Source organism: Lolium rigidum, chromosome 7 (assembly GCF_022539505.1).
Source record: "Lolium rigidum isolate FL_2022 chromosome 7, APGP_CSIRO_Lrig_0.1, whole genome shotgun sequence".
Taxonomy (NCBI): domain Eukaryota; kingdom Viridiplantae; phylum Streptophyta; class Magnoliopsida; order Poales; family Poaceae; genus Lolium; species Lolium rigidum.
In genome coordinates this window covers 329,219,842-329,236,686 of record NC_061514.1, presented here as the reverse complement: position 1 = coordinate 329,236,686, position 16,845 = coordinate 329,219,842, and positions in this window count along the sequence as shown.

Below are 16,845 nucleotides of genomic sequence, written 5' to 3'. Positions count from 1 at the left end.
CCGTTTGAGAGGCGGCGGGGATCGAAAGAAAAAGGCAAGTGACCAAATTTGAGGTGCCAAAAAAAACTCCAAGAAAAGAAAGTTTTATAGTACATAGAGGATGACATGCGGGTCCCATTTAGCAGCAGCGGTATCACCGTTTGAGAGGCGGTAGGGATCAAAAGAAAAAAGAAATTGCCAAAAATCAGAGGGTGAAAAAACCAAGAAAATAAACTTTTATAGTACATAGAGGATGACATGCGGGTCCCATGAGCCTGCAGGTTCCTCAACGTTTCAAACGTGGCATGAGATCGAAAGAAAAAGGCAAGTGAAAAAATATCAGGAGCCAAAAATAATTAAAGAAAAGAAAGTTTTATAGTACATAGAGGATGACATGCGGGTCCCATTTAGCAGCAGCGGTATCACCGTTTGAGAGGCGGCAGGGGATCGAAAGAAAAAGGCAAGTGACCAAATTTGAGGTGCCAAAAAAAACTCCAAGAAAAGAAAGTTTTATAGTACATAGAGGATGACATGCGGGTCCCATTTAGCAAGCAACGTATCACCGTTTGAGAGGCGGCAGGGGATCGAAAGAAAAAGGCAAGTGAAAAAATATGAGCAGCCAAAAATAATTCAAGAAAAGAAAGTTTTATAGTACATAGAGGATGACATGCGGGTCCCATTTAGCAGCAGCGGTATCACCGTTTGAGAGGCGGCAGGGGATCGAAAGAAAAAGGCAAGTGACCAAATTTGAGGTGCCAAAAAAAACTCCAAGAAAAGAAAGTTTTATAGTACATAGAGGATGACATGCGGGTCCCATTTAGCAAGCAGCGGTATCACCGTTTGAGAGGCGGTAGGGATCGAAAGAAAAAGGCAAGTGACCAAATTTGAGGTGCCAAAAAAACTCCAAGAAAAGAAAGTTGATTGCACATAGAGGATGACATGCGGGTCCCATTTAGCAGACAGCGGTCTCAACGTTTCCAAGGCGGCAAGGGATCAAAAGAAAAAGGAAGTAGCCGTAAATCGGGGGTCAAAAAAATCCAAGAATAGAAAGAATTTTGGTTCATAGAGGATGACATGCGGGACCCATGATCCCGCATCGTAAACGGCTCGATCGGAGAACGTTGAACGAGATGGCGCGATCGAGAAAAAAAACAATGCCGTAGAGGCTGCCATCCGGGCCCTACATCCCTCGGCGGTGCGGATTTGCGTTGACTCGGCCGGCGAACCCGAGAATTCGCGATGCACCACGTCCCGGGCCACCATACGCGACGTTTTGGCCGCTTTCGTCGGGCTAGGTGGCCTCAAAAACGAGAAAAAAAAAGTTTTGACATGCACCACGGAGGGACCAAAATCGTCGGCCATGGTACACCAGCAACCACGGCGCGACTTCAACTTCGTCGGCCATGGCAACTTTTCTTGTAGTGAATGCATGAACAGCTGCAAGATGATCTGGTGGAGCACATATGGACACTCCGAGGCAACGCCAACGCCGACGCCAACTAGTCTGTCTTAATTTCTTTCAAAACTTGTGAAATTGTGTGCTTCATTTGTTTCAGCACTTGTTAAACATTGTACTGATTTTCGCCGAATTTGTTTCAGCAATTTTCTGACTCTTATTCGCCGAACTTGTTAAATTTTATGTCGAATTTGTTTGGAATATGTCAAATGGGCGAGGTTGGGGGTTTCCTGCCGGGGGGACGGCTGGAACTTCGGCGCTCCCCAGGCCAAATTTTCCTTCTATCCGGACGAAAATTTCTTCGAATTTGGGCGTGGGGAGCGCCAACGAGTGGAGATGCTCTTAGGATGTTGATGGCGAGGGTGTTCTTTTTACAACTCAACCAACTGAAAAAATGCTTCATCACTTGTCGGGAAAAAAAAAGAACACCTGGCATTTCCCATTTTGCAAGCAGCTTCGCAAGAGGAAAACACCACTTGACATGAGCTGTTCCTCAGAAAAAGAATAGGTACCTGGCGTTTGCCCTGCCACCATGTGATATGCTCCTTGGATAGTTAACATGAGCTGAAAACACCACTTGACATGAACTGTTCCTTGCATAGTTGCATTGCTGGCAAACTACTACCGCCACTGATCAGATGGTTGGAGACACGGGAGTTGATAGTAGCTCGACACACCCAACGATACGGCCGCCGGATTATCAATGAGAAATTGTCCAGTCGATCGTACCTCCGGCTATTCCCCAGCTGGCCGTGTTAACAATTTGTTAGTTTCTTCTTTCTTCTGTTGCTGACAGACTTGCACGGCCATTTCATTCACTTCTTTAATTAGTTGAAAGTTGCTCCGGCAGCTTGAAAAGTTGTGTTCAAATTCGCATCCTTTCGTGGTGCACGTCTTTGAAAAGGTAATGTCTCGTTGAGCTTTGGATAATTTTACGTCGTTCTCACCTTGACTTATTTGCATCGACCACATCTTTCACGAGAAAGAGAAGCCTAAGCAACCGCTCTATTAGATCTTGACAGAGTGCATATCACATTGTCGGGAGCCGAGGTCACCGTCACCATGTACTAGCCGGTCTGGTTGACACGGGCCACACACTAACACTAGCAACCCCCGGCCTAATGGAGCAAAAAAATGAGGCTTTGTTATTTCTCAGCAGGCTACAGTAAGAGAACAGTTAGTACATTTTTTTTCTCCCTGAAAGAGGTGAATAACAATTTGTAAACAAAACTAATGTTATTTTTGGCTTTGGGATTCATATGCTCCCTTTATTTTGAAATACATCTTTGGTATATTTTGAAATGTCAAAAAAATTCAAATGAAAAATTCAAGTGCAATCTTCACATTCTACGGGCGCACAATGTCTTTCCTTGGAAAATTAAATTGTCATTTGGCATGTATATAAAAGATAAAACTTCATCCGAATAATTTTTTTTGTGAGACCTGTTTTCTTTTTTACATCAACCACAAAAAAGGGTTTTCTGCGAGACTATACGAACACACATAAATTGTCGAGATGTGTACATGAATTTTTTGGTTGGAATTTTTAACAATTTTTTTGGTGCGGGAAGCATATGCACCCGAAAACTGTATTGAGTTTCCATTTATTAACGGACATGGCATTTTTTACTCCTAGGAGCACATGCGTCTGATTTTAAAAATGAATTTAAACATATTTTAAAATGTTGATAAAAACCGATTTTTTTACATGTACATCCTAATGTTCTACGTGCTCGCAAATTTATTTCACAAAATTGATATTTTTGTGTCATATGTAAAAAAGATAAATTTTGGTGCAAAAAAAAGTCTTCACATAGACATTTTCTTATTTTTTCACACAACACATAAATAATATCGATTTTCTCCGAAACATGGCGTGCGCATATAAAATGTCAAAATGTACACGCAAAAAAAACATAATTTTGTGACATTTTGAAATGTGTTTGCAGATAGCAGGAGCATATGTAACTAAATCAAAATTTAATTTCCGATTATTTACTCAGTATTAAGAATCGGAGCAAGGATTTTCAGCCCGGGGCAATTTGATCCACGACTCGTTAGTAGCTTCCAATTTGAACCATCCTGATGAGGACATCCCTACTATATTACTACCTCCGTCATTGCAAGATGAAGACGATGTTGCTGTGAAGCTCAAGTCCAATGAAGTCAGGATTGGACCAATGACACGAGCTCGCGCGAAGCTACTCAAACAACAGGTGAACTTGTTCCTAAGTGATACTTTGATCGATGAGAACTTTATACTGCCTAAGTCCTATTACTTATGTATGATCAGGTATGAAGAGGGAGCAAGCATCGCACGAGGAGGAGAGGAGCAGCTGGACAAGAAGTTGGACGTGAAGCTGGGAGTGAAGCTGGACATGGAGCTGGCCATGAAGCTGGACATGAAGACATCCCATGGAAGCGCGAGGGAGGAGAGGGAGGCATGCGCGAGGTGAGAAGAAGAAATCCAGGCCGGCGCCAGGCCCGGCCAGACCGGCCGCCACGCCGGCGCGCCCGGTCCTAGGCCGGGTCCAACCGGGCGCCCGACCGGCTCAGCCCGGCGCCGACCGGATGACACGCTTGTGCCAGTCGGGCGCTATCCAGTAAGCCTGGACGCCTATCCCGGTCACCACCCGGTGCTAGGTCCGGTTTCGACCGGCCTGCCTCGGTCCCAGGCCCGGTCGACCGGCCGACTCCGAGTCTGTCTCGACCAGATCTGATCTGGGTCGGTTTTCTATGTATCTTTTCGACCTGAGGTTGTCCTGAACTCCTATATAAGTGCCCAGGACGCCCCCAAATTAGGTTTAGACCATGTTTAATATAAACCCTAGTTCATAGTTGATTGCTTTGCAACTCTATCGAATTTCTACACCATATTGCATTGATTTGGTGTATACCCTGAAAGTTTTGTGTGATCTGCTGTTCCATTGGGAATTAGAAGGTTGCAACATACCGCTTCGTGGTTGGCGGCTACGTGCGCAAGTGTGTGGAGTTGCGAATATCTTGCAGGGTTGAGAGCTGTTGCATTGGCGATAGGGACCAATCGAGAGATCTCGTTGCGTCATACAAGTTATCATCCACTTCGTCATCAAGTTATCTCCGCTGTGTTCATCCCGTGATCATCATCACCACCGTTCCTTACTGAGAAGATCGGGCCACCCCTTATCATCTTGGTAGCAGATTTCAGTGTTTCCACGGTAAGCCATCCACAATCCACCCTATAGTTGAGTTGTGAGTGTTTTCCTATCCAGAAAAAGCTATAAAAAGTTAGGGTTAGGGTTTGCCATAGCCTTAGATTGCACTAATTTCGAGTTTTAGTTGCTTTTCGTAGTTGTTTTTGCGTATCTTTTTCTTCCATCTAGTTTTGTTAGGGTTTGTGTCTCCGATGTCATCTAATTTTAGTTTTTGTTACTCCGAGTCCACATAGCATACAGTGTGCTTGTCCTAACCATAGACACAACCTTTCGATATAAGTGACTAGGAACTTCCCCAGAAGAGACTAGTTTTACTGCTCGACAGGCTGCTCATTAGGGTTTTGGTGCTTTGCAATTTCTGTTGGCCGTGTTATCAAGGAGTTGAGTAATAAAATTAAAAAAATATAGAAAAGAAGCAAAAGAGCTACATAGCTGTGTGTGTTACAAAAAGAAAATCCAAAAATAAAAAAATGAAGTGCTAGTAAGAATCAAGTGAAGACCTAGTTTACTTTTCTGCACCTGTAGTTGAGCAATATTGTGCCTTTTTTGTTGAATTTTGCTAGTGTCTCTCGAGTGCATTGCAACCTTTCATCCATATAGTTGGATTGCCACATTTATGGCCTTGTGTAAGTATAATTGGTTGTCTACGGTCAGCGCTAGAGCTTGTTATTGGTGCAAATAGGTAGCCTACCTACAACCCCACATATATCCTGCTTTGTCGTGTGATTTGTTCTTATACCCTTGATATTCGCTTCGCTACATCCGTGCACTAATCGACACTACAAGTGGTAAGCAATACTAATTCACTTTGGAGCGGTAAGATTTCCTTTTCTTATCAGTTTTGAGTGAGTTGTGAGAGTACCACCATATATATTTGTTTTAGTGCACTAACCTACTAACCATGTCTTCTAGTGATGAAAAAATTGTATTATGTCCTTTTCTTATCAGTTTTGAGTGAGTTGTTAGAGTACCACCATATATATTTGTTTTAGTGCACTAACCTACTAACCATGTCTTCTAGTAATGAAAAAATTGTCTTCTAGCATATGTCCTATCGAAAGATATATTGTATTGATGGAACAACTACCAATGCCGACTAAAAGAAGGGTGGTGTTTTGGCTCTTAAGTGAATATGCTTCTTTTATTATGAAATGCATATTTGATACATTTTAAAATGCCAAGATATTTCAAACAAAAATTTCACGTGTACATCTTCACATGTTGGTCGTGCACAAAGTATTTCCTTAAAAAATCGACCTACCTTTTGGATTGTGTAAAAAGACAAAACAGATGCTTTAAATAAGACTTTTTATTAGACATGTTTTTTTCTTTTTTACATCGACCATAAAAAATAATGGTTCCGCGAAACTGTACGAACGTACATAGATTATTGAGATCTGCATGTGAAATTATTTGTTTGAACTTTTTGACAATTAAAATATATTTTTACGGAGGGGGCATTCACAACCGAGAGCCGAATTGAATTTCTGCTAAAAGAAACATTTCTAAGTCAACTGTGAGCTATGACCACTATTCAAACATATTAGTTGGTTCTTTCTTATGTGGAAAAGCAACAAAACTCGATTATATATGTGCATTCTTACGTTGTATCTTACTACCAACAACTGTTATGTTATTTTAACTCTATCATCCACATTTTAGCAAACATGTACTTGGTTGGTCATCAGTTTGTTTTAAAAACTTTAGACACGAGGCTTCCACTGAGTTACGAGGATAGGGCTGCAAAAGGCCACCAGTTTTGTTTTTTTCTAGAAACCCGCTAGTCTAGACTTCAATTCTACCGTTTAACACATTTGATGCCCATTCTAACTAGATGGATCCGGTGTCAGAATGAGATGGCAAACATTTAATGTTTGAACGACACAAACGTTAGACTCGTAACATTTTCTATTTTTTTGTAAAACTTCGAGAGACACACTTGTCAGATTCCACTCTACCCAAGTGGACCCCACATGTTAGGTCATCCCTAACATCATAACATGGACCCACCAATACCTATACCGCCGGTCGACCTCTGTAGCAGAGCAACATTCAAGGGCTGCCCCTCAACCTGGTGCCTGCCTAGCTAGGAGAGGAACATGCGTGGGTGGCCCCTCCACCTCCGGCTCCAGCCACTGAAGCAAGGATCCTACCTCTCTGGTCCCGTGGGATTGCACGTGTTGAATCCAGCGCCTAGGTGGTTGTCCACCCATCCTGCACATGGGAGGTTGCCGATGCAAATAAGTGACAAATTTCTACGTGTTCGATCATGTAGCAAAATCGTTTCGTGTGTCGCAATTTTTTATGTGTATGCAACATCCATCAACACCATTTCCCCCCCAAGAAAGAAAGAACTATTTGTTTGGACCAAATATAAAAATCATGGTATAGTCTACAACAAAAAGAACCGGTGCATCACACATTTTTGCCTATCTCATCCAACATTACGTGAACAAACATGTAACATTTGAGAAGTCTCTCGGTAGCATATGTGCAGAAATTGTTGTAGCACTTTACTCATACTTACACAACAAAAACAATGTACACATGTAGCAAATCCAATCACCATATGTATAGCATCGACAAAATCCTCCAAAAATGGTGTTGCTAACGACCAATGAGACACTGCCATGGCCGATTCGATCTTGTCGACCACCAAGCCATCACATCATAGGTCAACCAGAGACAAGATCGAGTGAATTCCCTACCAATCTGCCACGCCGGAGGTCGTATCAGCCAAATCGGGTCAAAATCCCTACCAATCTGCTTGTGGAATTTGTCTTCCTCAAAACCGGCGACGTGTCACGAGCTCGCTGTCAATGGTGACGGATCCATTCGGCGATCGGCTAAGGATAAATGATTTGGCTAATCTCGTGAGGGAGAGCAACAACAACCAAACGGATGGAGGAGTAGAAACTTGTGGAGGAGTAGCGACAATGGCCGGCATGGGCGGAGAGGGGTGGTAGCTGGTGCGGGTGAAGGAGCTGCGGAACACTTGAAGAGGCCCTGGAGACAGGGATCCGCAACAACTACACTTTCCCATAGAAAACGGCGGGGCAGAGCTCGGGTGACCCACACTGCAACGTCGGGGATGTGTGGCCACAGGTGGCAAGCAGCAAGCATCGCTTGAGATGCACGACGGCGGGCGGTGCTCTGGATGCACGACGGCTGGCCTTGCTTGGGATGCGAAGGAATAGGGAAGAAAATAGTCGCGAGTCCCAAACTAGGTTGAAAGATAGAATTTTCTTACGCCCCCTGAGTGAACCAGATACGGATCAAATTCTTATAATTTTTACGTCCCCACAGTTCTTTTAGAAGACTTTACATTAGTGAACTAAGGGAGTAGAATCACTTGGATCTCTTTTAAAACTTTGTAATCAACAAGTACAAGACCAGTCTCATGCGGTATATTGATTATGATATTACAATTTTCATACTATGTTTTTCAAACATCTACTTTATAACTGCATTCATATTTTATTTTTATATCTAAATTTTTAGATTTCTTAGGAGTCCAAGAGGTCGTTATATGTTGAGATTTGTGGAAGCAGACAAACTAATGATTTTCATCCCATAACAGCTCTTCGTCGGATGTGCTTTGAGACATGGTGTTTTGGCTCATAGCTAGATACACCTATTATGAAAAATATATTTTAGTTACATTTTAAAATTCTACAATTCTGAAAAAAAATCTGGATCTACATCGAAATATTCTATCTTCACACATAAAGTTTCACAATACAAAGACATTTTTATGGTCTCATAAAAAACTATTTTGGTGCACCGAAAATTGTCTCTTTCACGGATACCACAATTTTTCTTCTTCTGAAACTTTGTGTGCAAAACATAAAATATGTAGATATACACCTGTTTTTTTTAAATGTTTATACATTTTAAAATACGATTTTCAGGCAATAGGTAGAGTGCATTTCCGACTTTGCTGGTGCTTCCTTCATCGGCGTTCGATCCATGCATGGCTGCGAGGTTCCCGGCCAAGGAGCCGCCGGCACTGCTGTGCTGTAGCTAGAATACTGAACACCATTTTCTCTGTTTTCCTTTTCGGCTTTTGCCTTTCCTTTTCATTCCCTTTTATGTCTAGTTGGTCATCGGTCTCTTCCGGTGGGCAGAATTTAGCAGTTCTCTCGCTAATTCAGGCCATGTTCTGAATAAGACTAAAATACTGCCAAATCATGAGCAAAGGTTGATGACAAGTTACATCACATGGCCATATGTTATCTCCATTCAGGCTATAATTATTATTATCCTCGACATAATATAGATGATAAAACGTACCACTCGCACTGTCCAGTCCAGATTCATGAAGTGCAGAGCTCATATACAAAGCAAAAATGATATCTGTAAGTTGGTCAGTAGTGTGGATCCGTGAATCTCGATCGCTGGATTTGTTTCTCAGGCCTTAATCATCTGCTAAACTACTGTTCACGCATGTGGACGCTCCAGGCAATAATTGAAGACGAGCGAGCGAGCACAGCCAAGCACTTCATTCGCGACAATAATGAGAGGTGAGGTGTCTGATTGATGATAAGGACTCCGGGCTATAGGATAGTGCAATGATAGGGTGCCCGAACAGGGACATATGAACATACTTAGAGCAACCCTAGCAGATTCCACAAATTCGGAGAAACTGTAAAGTAATTGTTCGTTTTAGTTTTCATTAAGAAAATGGACGTAGATCAGATCCTGCAAACGTGCGTGAAGCCGTGAACCGTACAATAATTTACAGAGGTTGGAAAAAATCGACACTCGGTATGTACATAGGAGGGTTGCGAGGCCAAACTGTGCGCGGCCTGTACTCCCCCACCAGTTTTGACGAGACAAAAGCTTCAGCTCAAAAGGTGCCCCATTCACTGGCCTATCGGCTGGATTTTTTTTGGCCCCATTCGTCGACCGGTTGGCGGCGGCGGGTGGGGCACGGCAGAGCTCGCTAGGACCGGTGGCGCGTGTTGGCTGGTGCGGCCAGAGCGGAGCAGAGCTCGCACACGGCCAATTTTGGTCGGATAGGAAGAAGATGAGGTCGAGGGAAAAAATAAAATTAAATAAATAAAACGCTTACAGGTGGAACTTCAGTGGCATATTTCAGAATATGTTGTTTTACGGTTCTCTTCTACGAGATATGTTCTGCGAGATATGTTTTCAACCCTTAAATTATGTATACCTTGTCTTTTATACCTCAATTGGACAGCTAGGGTCCATGTTCTCATTCATCCATTTCTCAAAACCATCTCGTACATGTATTTCAGGGTCAACATTTACATGATCGGCTAGAGTTGCTCTTACATTGGAATGTCTTGGAGCGAGATACTCATAATGGTTGATACAATGGCTAAGGCCATCTCCAGTGGCTAGGCGTATACGGACCAAAAGCGTCCGTTTGAGCTTGCACGGATAAAAAAGGCCCCAGCAGCTAGATACATAATGACCGGCATGTCCACGCAGACGCATTACGGGACCAAATTTGCTTCAAGAATGCGTCTATGCCCGTTCCTGCCTAACCTCTCTCTCCTTCTTTAATACAGGGCATGCCTATGTGCTAGTCAATGGTGGCCATACAAAAGATTTTTTTTTCTCTTCCCTCTCCAGTTTTGCATGGCACGGCAAAAAATGTGTCTCTGTCGCTGGAAAAGGGATAGATGCATATGAACATGTGACCAATTTTCACATCCACGCTCAATGCAAACGGAAACAAATTGTGTCTAAAATGGTCAGACCGCTGGAGATGCTCTAAAGATAACTTGTGGCCGCTAAGTTTGGTGTTCACGTCTTTTCTTTGAAATTCACCAAAAGAAAACATCTTCTCTTTGAACGAGTCATGAAAGATTATTTTTGGTTATGTGTTGTCTGGCATGATGCGAGAATCTTTGTTACTTTGTATATGGAGCTCTTGGTGATTCAAAAGATGAGTATCTGTACGTGACTTACTCTATCATCATTGAAGCCATGAATAGAGTCTACAAAGAAGTGGTGGAAAGTTTAGGCCTGATTATTAAGAAGGTCAAATAATGAGGATATAACTCGTATCATGGCATAAAATAAAGATGATTTTTTGGGATCACTACAGGAATGGACACATACGCCGACGGCCAGCTGCCCTCGGCTTAGCCACGCCTGGCCCTCGGCATAGGCTACGCCGACGGCAGCCCTCGGCGTATGGCGTCGGCGTTTAGGTCCCTCGGCATAGACAATATTGCCGTCGGCGTAGCCCGGCCCTCGGCGTAGCACGCTACGCCGACGGCAAAACCGTCGGCATACAAATTTTAAAAATTTGAATTTTCATTTTTCCAAAAAAAATCAAAAAAAAAGTCGAAAAAAAAATAAATTTTTTTATATGCCGAGGGCTTTGCCGTCGGCATAGAGTTTTAAAATTTTTCAAATTTTAATTTTTTACACCATTTTTTTTCTTTTTTTTAACTTGTTTATCTTTCACCCATACACGTTTAACTCTAAGTACACCTAATCCTAGATCAAATTACAACCATGGTTAAACTTCCCAGCCGATCACCCATCCTCACACTACTTCAACCACAACACGCTTAACTTCTTGGTTCCATTCGGATGAGCTTCCCTTAAAGAATTGACACCTTACTGATAATAATAGTCTATCAACCCTATTAACCCTTGCACCGTGATGTCACAACTCTTTATTTTTGAATTCCAAAAAATTACTTAAGTAAACAACAATGAATATATAAGTAACAATGAATAATAATATTGAATTCAAATAACAATAAAATAATTTTATTTTTTGGTTTTTTTCTATTTAATATGGAATAATTAATATCTTTAAATCAAAAAATTGAAATTCCACAAATAATATGTCTAAATCGATCAGAAAAATGAGAGGAATCTAAATATAACATCCATATCATCATTTGAACCTAAAAATTAGAGTAATCCAAATATGACGTCCAGCTTGCCATCTGTCCAAAACGGCCCCCTCGGGAGATGCGAAATGGCCGTACCGGACGCGCTGGTGCACCGTTCGCCAACATGCTAAACGGAAAAAATTAGCACATAAAGTGATGTGTTATAGACCTAAAAACAATTTTCGTGGAATTTATTGAGCGACGGAAAGTGTACCCCTAGTTCAAATCCGGTCAGTTTCCAGCAGATTCGGCGGGACACCGCAGGAAGCCGCAGGGATTTCTAGATAGCTAGCACGCACATATGGCATGTGATATGTGGTGCGGAGGTGGTGTCCTACCACTACGCTGAGGTCTCGTGCAATACTAAAATACGCCTCATGTAGCTGCTTCACAAAAAAAACTCGTTTTGGCACCCCGAAAATGACCATCGCCCATGGGTCGGATTGGAAATCCGCTCCCGTGGCCATGCCTTCCTTCCCAGGGACCACGCATGTGCCAAATATGGCCTCGTTCCGACAAACTATGCGGTGTCACAGGCCGTTTCCTACTCATTTGCCCTAAAAGCCATAGAATTCCGGACGTGATAGCTCTGTTTGTGAAGGGTTTTCCAAAATAATTTCCGTATCCTAATTCCAATTTTTGGAGTGATTACTAGGACACATAAAATGACGCAATGCGGCTCCAAGGGATTTTCTAACTTAGTTTAAATTGCCATCCGGCCAAAATGGGCCCACACGGAGATGCGGGCCATACCGGGCGCGCTGGTGCACCCGTTCACCATCGCGCTAAACGGAAAAAATTTAGCTCATAAATTGATGTGTTGTAGACCTAAAAATATTTTTCCCGGAAATTGAGCGAGGAAAGTGTACCCCTAGTTCAAATCCGATTACTTTCCAGCGGATTCGGCGGGACACAGCAGGAAGCCGCAGGGATTTTCAGATAGTTAGCACGCACATATGGCATGTGATATGTGGTTCGGAGGCGGTGTCCTACTAGTACACGGAGGTCTCGCGCAATATAAAAATACGCCCCATGTAGCTGGTTCACAAAAAAAAAACCCGTTTTGGCACCCCAAATGAAAAACCATCAGCCATGGGTCGGATTGGAAATCCGCTCCGGGGCATTGCTTCCCATCCCGGGGACCACGCACGTGCCAAATATGGCCTCGTTCCGACAAACTATGCGGTGTCACGGACCGTTTCCTACTCATTTGCCCTAAAAGCCATAGAACTCCGGACGTGATAGCTCTGTTTGTGAAGGGTTTTCCAAAATAATTGTTGTATCCTAATTCCGTCTTTTGGAGTGGTTACTAGGACACATAAAATGACGCCATGCGGCTCCAAGGGATTTTCTAACTTAGTTTAAACTAGCAAGGTGGCCCTCGCAAATGCGAGGCCGTCATCTTTAATTTGTTTGAAAATAGTTATATGTTCTTGACATATATATTATATGACTGAAAATAATTTGATGCAGTATCCATCACACTCTACATGAATTTAAATTCGGTACGTTTCCAGCGGATTCGACGGGACACCGCAGGAAGCCGCATGGATTCCCAGATAGCTAGCGCGCACATCTGACATGTGATATGTGGTGCGGAGGTTCTGTCCTACCACTACGTGAAGGTCCCGCACAATATTAAAATACGCCCATGTAGCTGCTTCACAAAAAAAACCCCGTTTTGGCACCTGATACGTCTCCAACGTATCCATAATTTCTGATTTTCCATGCTTGTTTTATGACAATACTTACATGTTTTGCTTGCACTTTATAATGTTTTTATGCGTTTCCGGAACTAACCTATTAACAAGATGCCACGGTGCGAGTTCTCGTTTTCTCGCTGTTTTTGGTTCCAGAAAGGCTGTTCGGGCAATATTCTCGGAATTCGACGAAACGAAGACCCAACATCCTATTTTTCCCGGAAGCATCCAGAACACCGAAGGAGAGTCGAAGGAGAGCCAGGGGGCCACCACACATGTGGGCCGCGCGGGCTACACCCTGGTCGCGCCGGCCTGGTGTGGGGTCACCCTGTCGCCCTCTCTGCGCCGCCTCTTCGCCTATATAAGCCCTTTCGACCTAAAAACTCGATACCAATTGACGAAACTCCGTAAAAGACTCCAGGGCGCCGCCGCCATCGCGAAACTCCAATTCGGGGGACAGAAGTCTCTTTTCCGGCACCCTGCCGGGACGAGGAAGTGCCCCCGGAAGCCATCTCCATCGACGCCACCGCCTCCATCATGCTCAGTGAGTAGTTCCCCCATGGACTACGGGTTCTAGCAGTAGCTAGTTGGTACTCTCTATTCCATGTACTTCAATACAATGATCTCATGAGCTGCCTTACATGATTGAGATCCATCTGATGTAATTGGTGTTGTGTTTGTTGGGATCCGATGGATGATACATTATGATTAGTCTATCTATAAAGTTTGTGAAGTTATTGTTGCTGCAATCTTGTTATTCTTAATGCTTGTCACTAGGGCCCGAGTGGCATGATCTTAGATTTAAGCTCTATACTTATTGCTTAGATTGTATCTACAAGTTGGATGCACATGTCACTGTCCGGAACCAAAGGCCCCGAAGTGACGTAAATCGGGACAACCGGAGGGATGGCGGTGATGTGAGGATCACATGTTTTCACCAAGAGTTAATGCTTTGCTCCGGTGCTCTATTAAAAGGAGTACCTTAATATCCAGTAGATTCCCTAGAGGCCCGGCTGCCACCGGCTGGTAGGACAAAAGATGTTGTGCAAGTTTCTCATTGCGAGCACGTACGACTATATATGGAAAACATGCCTACATGATTAATGAATTGATGTTCTATCTTAATGCTTTATCAATCCTGTCAATTGCCCAACTGTAATTTGTTCACCCAACACTTGTCACTTATTGGAGAGTTACCACTAGTGTAGATCGCTGGGAACCCCGGTTCATCTCTCATCATCATATACTCGTTCTATATGTCATTGGAAGTAGTATCAACTATTTTTCTGGTGCCATTGCTCATTTGCTACTGCTGCTGTGTTACTATTACTATTGCTCCCATATTACTGCTACTTTCACATCACCCCTGTTACTAGTGCTTTTCCAGGTGCAACTGAATTGACAACTCAGTTGTTATGACTTATAAGTATTCTTTACCTCCCCTTGTGTCGAATCAATAAATTTGGGTTTTACTTCCCTCGAAGACTGCCGCGATCCCCTATACTTGTGGGTTATCAAGACTGTTTTCTGGCGCCGTTGCCGGGGAGGCATAGCTCTACTCATAATTTCACCTGGGGAGTACACTCTACCTCTCTCTCTGTTTTTATTTTACTTTATTTTGTTTTGTTTAGTTTACTTTTGTCTAGTTTATTTGTGCTTAGTTTATTTCTGTCTAGTATTATTTTGCTTAGTTTCTTTTTGTTTTGTTTTATTTTTCTCATATACCCAAAAATCCATAAAAATTTGAAAAACCTAAAAATTTAAAAACTGCTGTTATGGGAGAACCCACAACCTACTTGGAGCTTATAGAATATTATAATAATTATAGAGAATCAAGAACGGGTAAAGTTATGAGTGTTGTGGTAGAAAAATTGAATACAATTGCTAAAATCTTGCTTAAACGCCATGATATAAATTGTTGCTCTAAAGAGGACACTAAACATCTGAAATTTCAATGTGGCTTTAGTGAGGAAGTTTTAATTAAGAACTATAATTGGAATAACTATATTCATCTTGGGTTCGAAGAGGTAGAACAATTTGTCATATTTATGGGAGCCTCTGAGATAGAATCCTTCATGGTTAAAAATTATGAAACTTGTGTTGTTTGCAAGGACCTTAAAGATTATGTCTCTTCTATCCTTAATTTTTGCATAGAAAGTTACAGTGATAATCCTTATATCGTTGATTATAAAGAGAGACTCATTAATGCACAAGAATGCACTCACAATTTGCAGGAACCTGTGGAAGAAGAAATTGATGAACCCGAAAGCTCATTGGATGAAAAAGAGGAGGAAATTGATGAACCTGAAAGCTCCTTTGATGAAAAAGAAGAGGAGAGTGATGAACAAAAGGAGGAAGAATGGATTAGCTACCCATGCCAACCTTCTAATGAGAGTAACTCTTTATCTCTTACACTATTTGATTGTCCTCCATGCTTACCGAAAGAGGTTGAATGTTATGTTCCTGTGGATTCTCTTGAAATATTCCCTATGAGTAAAACTTGTGAGAATAATTATGCTACTGTTATCTATGATAATCCATGCTACTTTGATAAATCTTATGATAATGCTTTGTTTGTGCCTGATGTCGAAATGCATGGTACTAAAGAATTTTGCATGGCAAATGTTTATGATAAAGCTCTAGATGATGGTCCTATGTTACTTGATAATATTAGTTGTACTACTAATGAAAATGGGATTGGAGAGTTCTTGACTTTATCTATGAGTCCCATATCTCTTGAGATTGATCAATCATCATGTTATATTATTGATAAAAGTGGGTTCGAAAGTTTTAATCCCACTATTTTTGAGCTTGATAAAAATTATGTGTCTATGGATCATGAAAAGAATGCTTTATGTGATAGTTATATTGTTGAGTTTGTTCATGAAGCTACTGAAAATTATTATGAGAAAGGAAAATATGGTTGTAGAAATTTTCATGGTGCTAAAACACCTCTCTATATGCTTAAAATTTTGAAGTTACTCTTGTTTTATCTTTCTATGCTTGCCACTTTGTTCTTCATGAATTTATTTTTGTACAAGATTCCTATGCATAGGAAGTGGGTTAGACTTAAATGTGTTTTGAATTTGCTTTTTGATGCCCTCTTTTGCTTCAACTCTTATTTCTTGCGAGTGCATCATTAAAACTGCTGAGCCCATCTTAATGGCTATAAAGAAAGAACTTCTTGGGAGATAACCCATGTGTTTATTTTGCTACTGTTTTGTTGAGTTTTGGAAGTTGTTACTACTGTAGCAACCTCTCCTTATCTTTATTTTGTTGCATTGTTGTGCCAAGTGAAGCCTCTAATCGAAGGTTGATACTAGATTTGGATTTCTGCGCAGAAACAGATTTCTATCTATCACGAATCTGAGCTGTTTTCTCTGTAGGTAACTCAGAAAAATATGCCAATTTACGTGCGTGTTCCTCAGATGTGTACGCAACTTTCATTAGTTTTGAGTTTTCTGATTTGAGCAACGGAAGTATCTCTTTAAAATTCGTCTTTACTGGCTGTTCTGTTTTGGCAGATTCTGTCTCTGTTTTTTGCATTGTCTCTTGTGGACTTTAATCAAGGCTTTCTAGACGTGGAGAGCTGTAGCTAATGTTTTATTGAGTTCTTGCAATGTGTCACTACA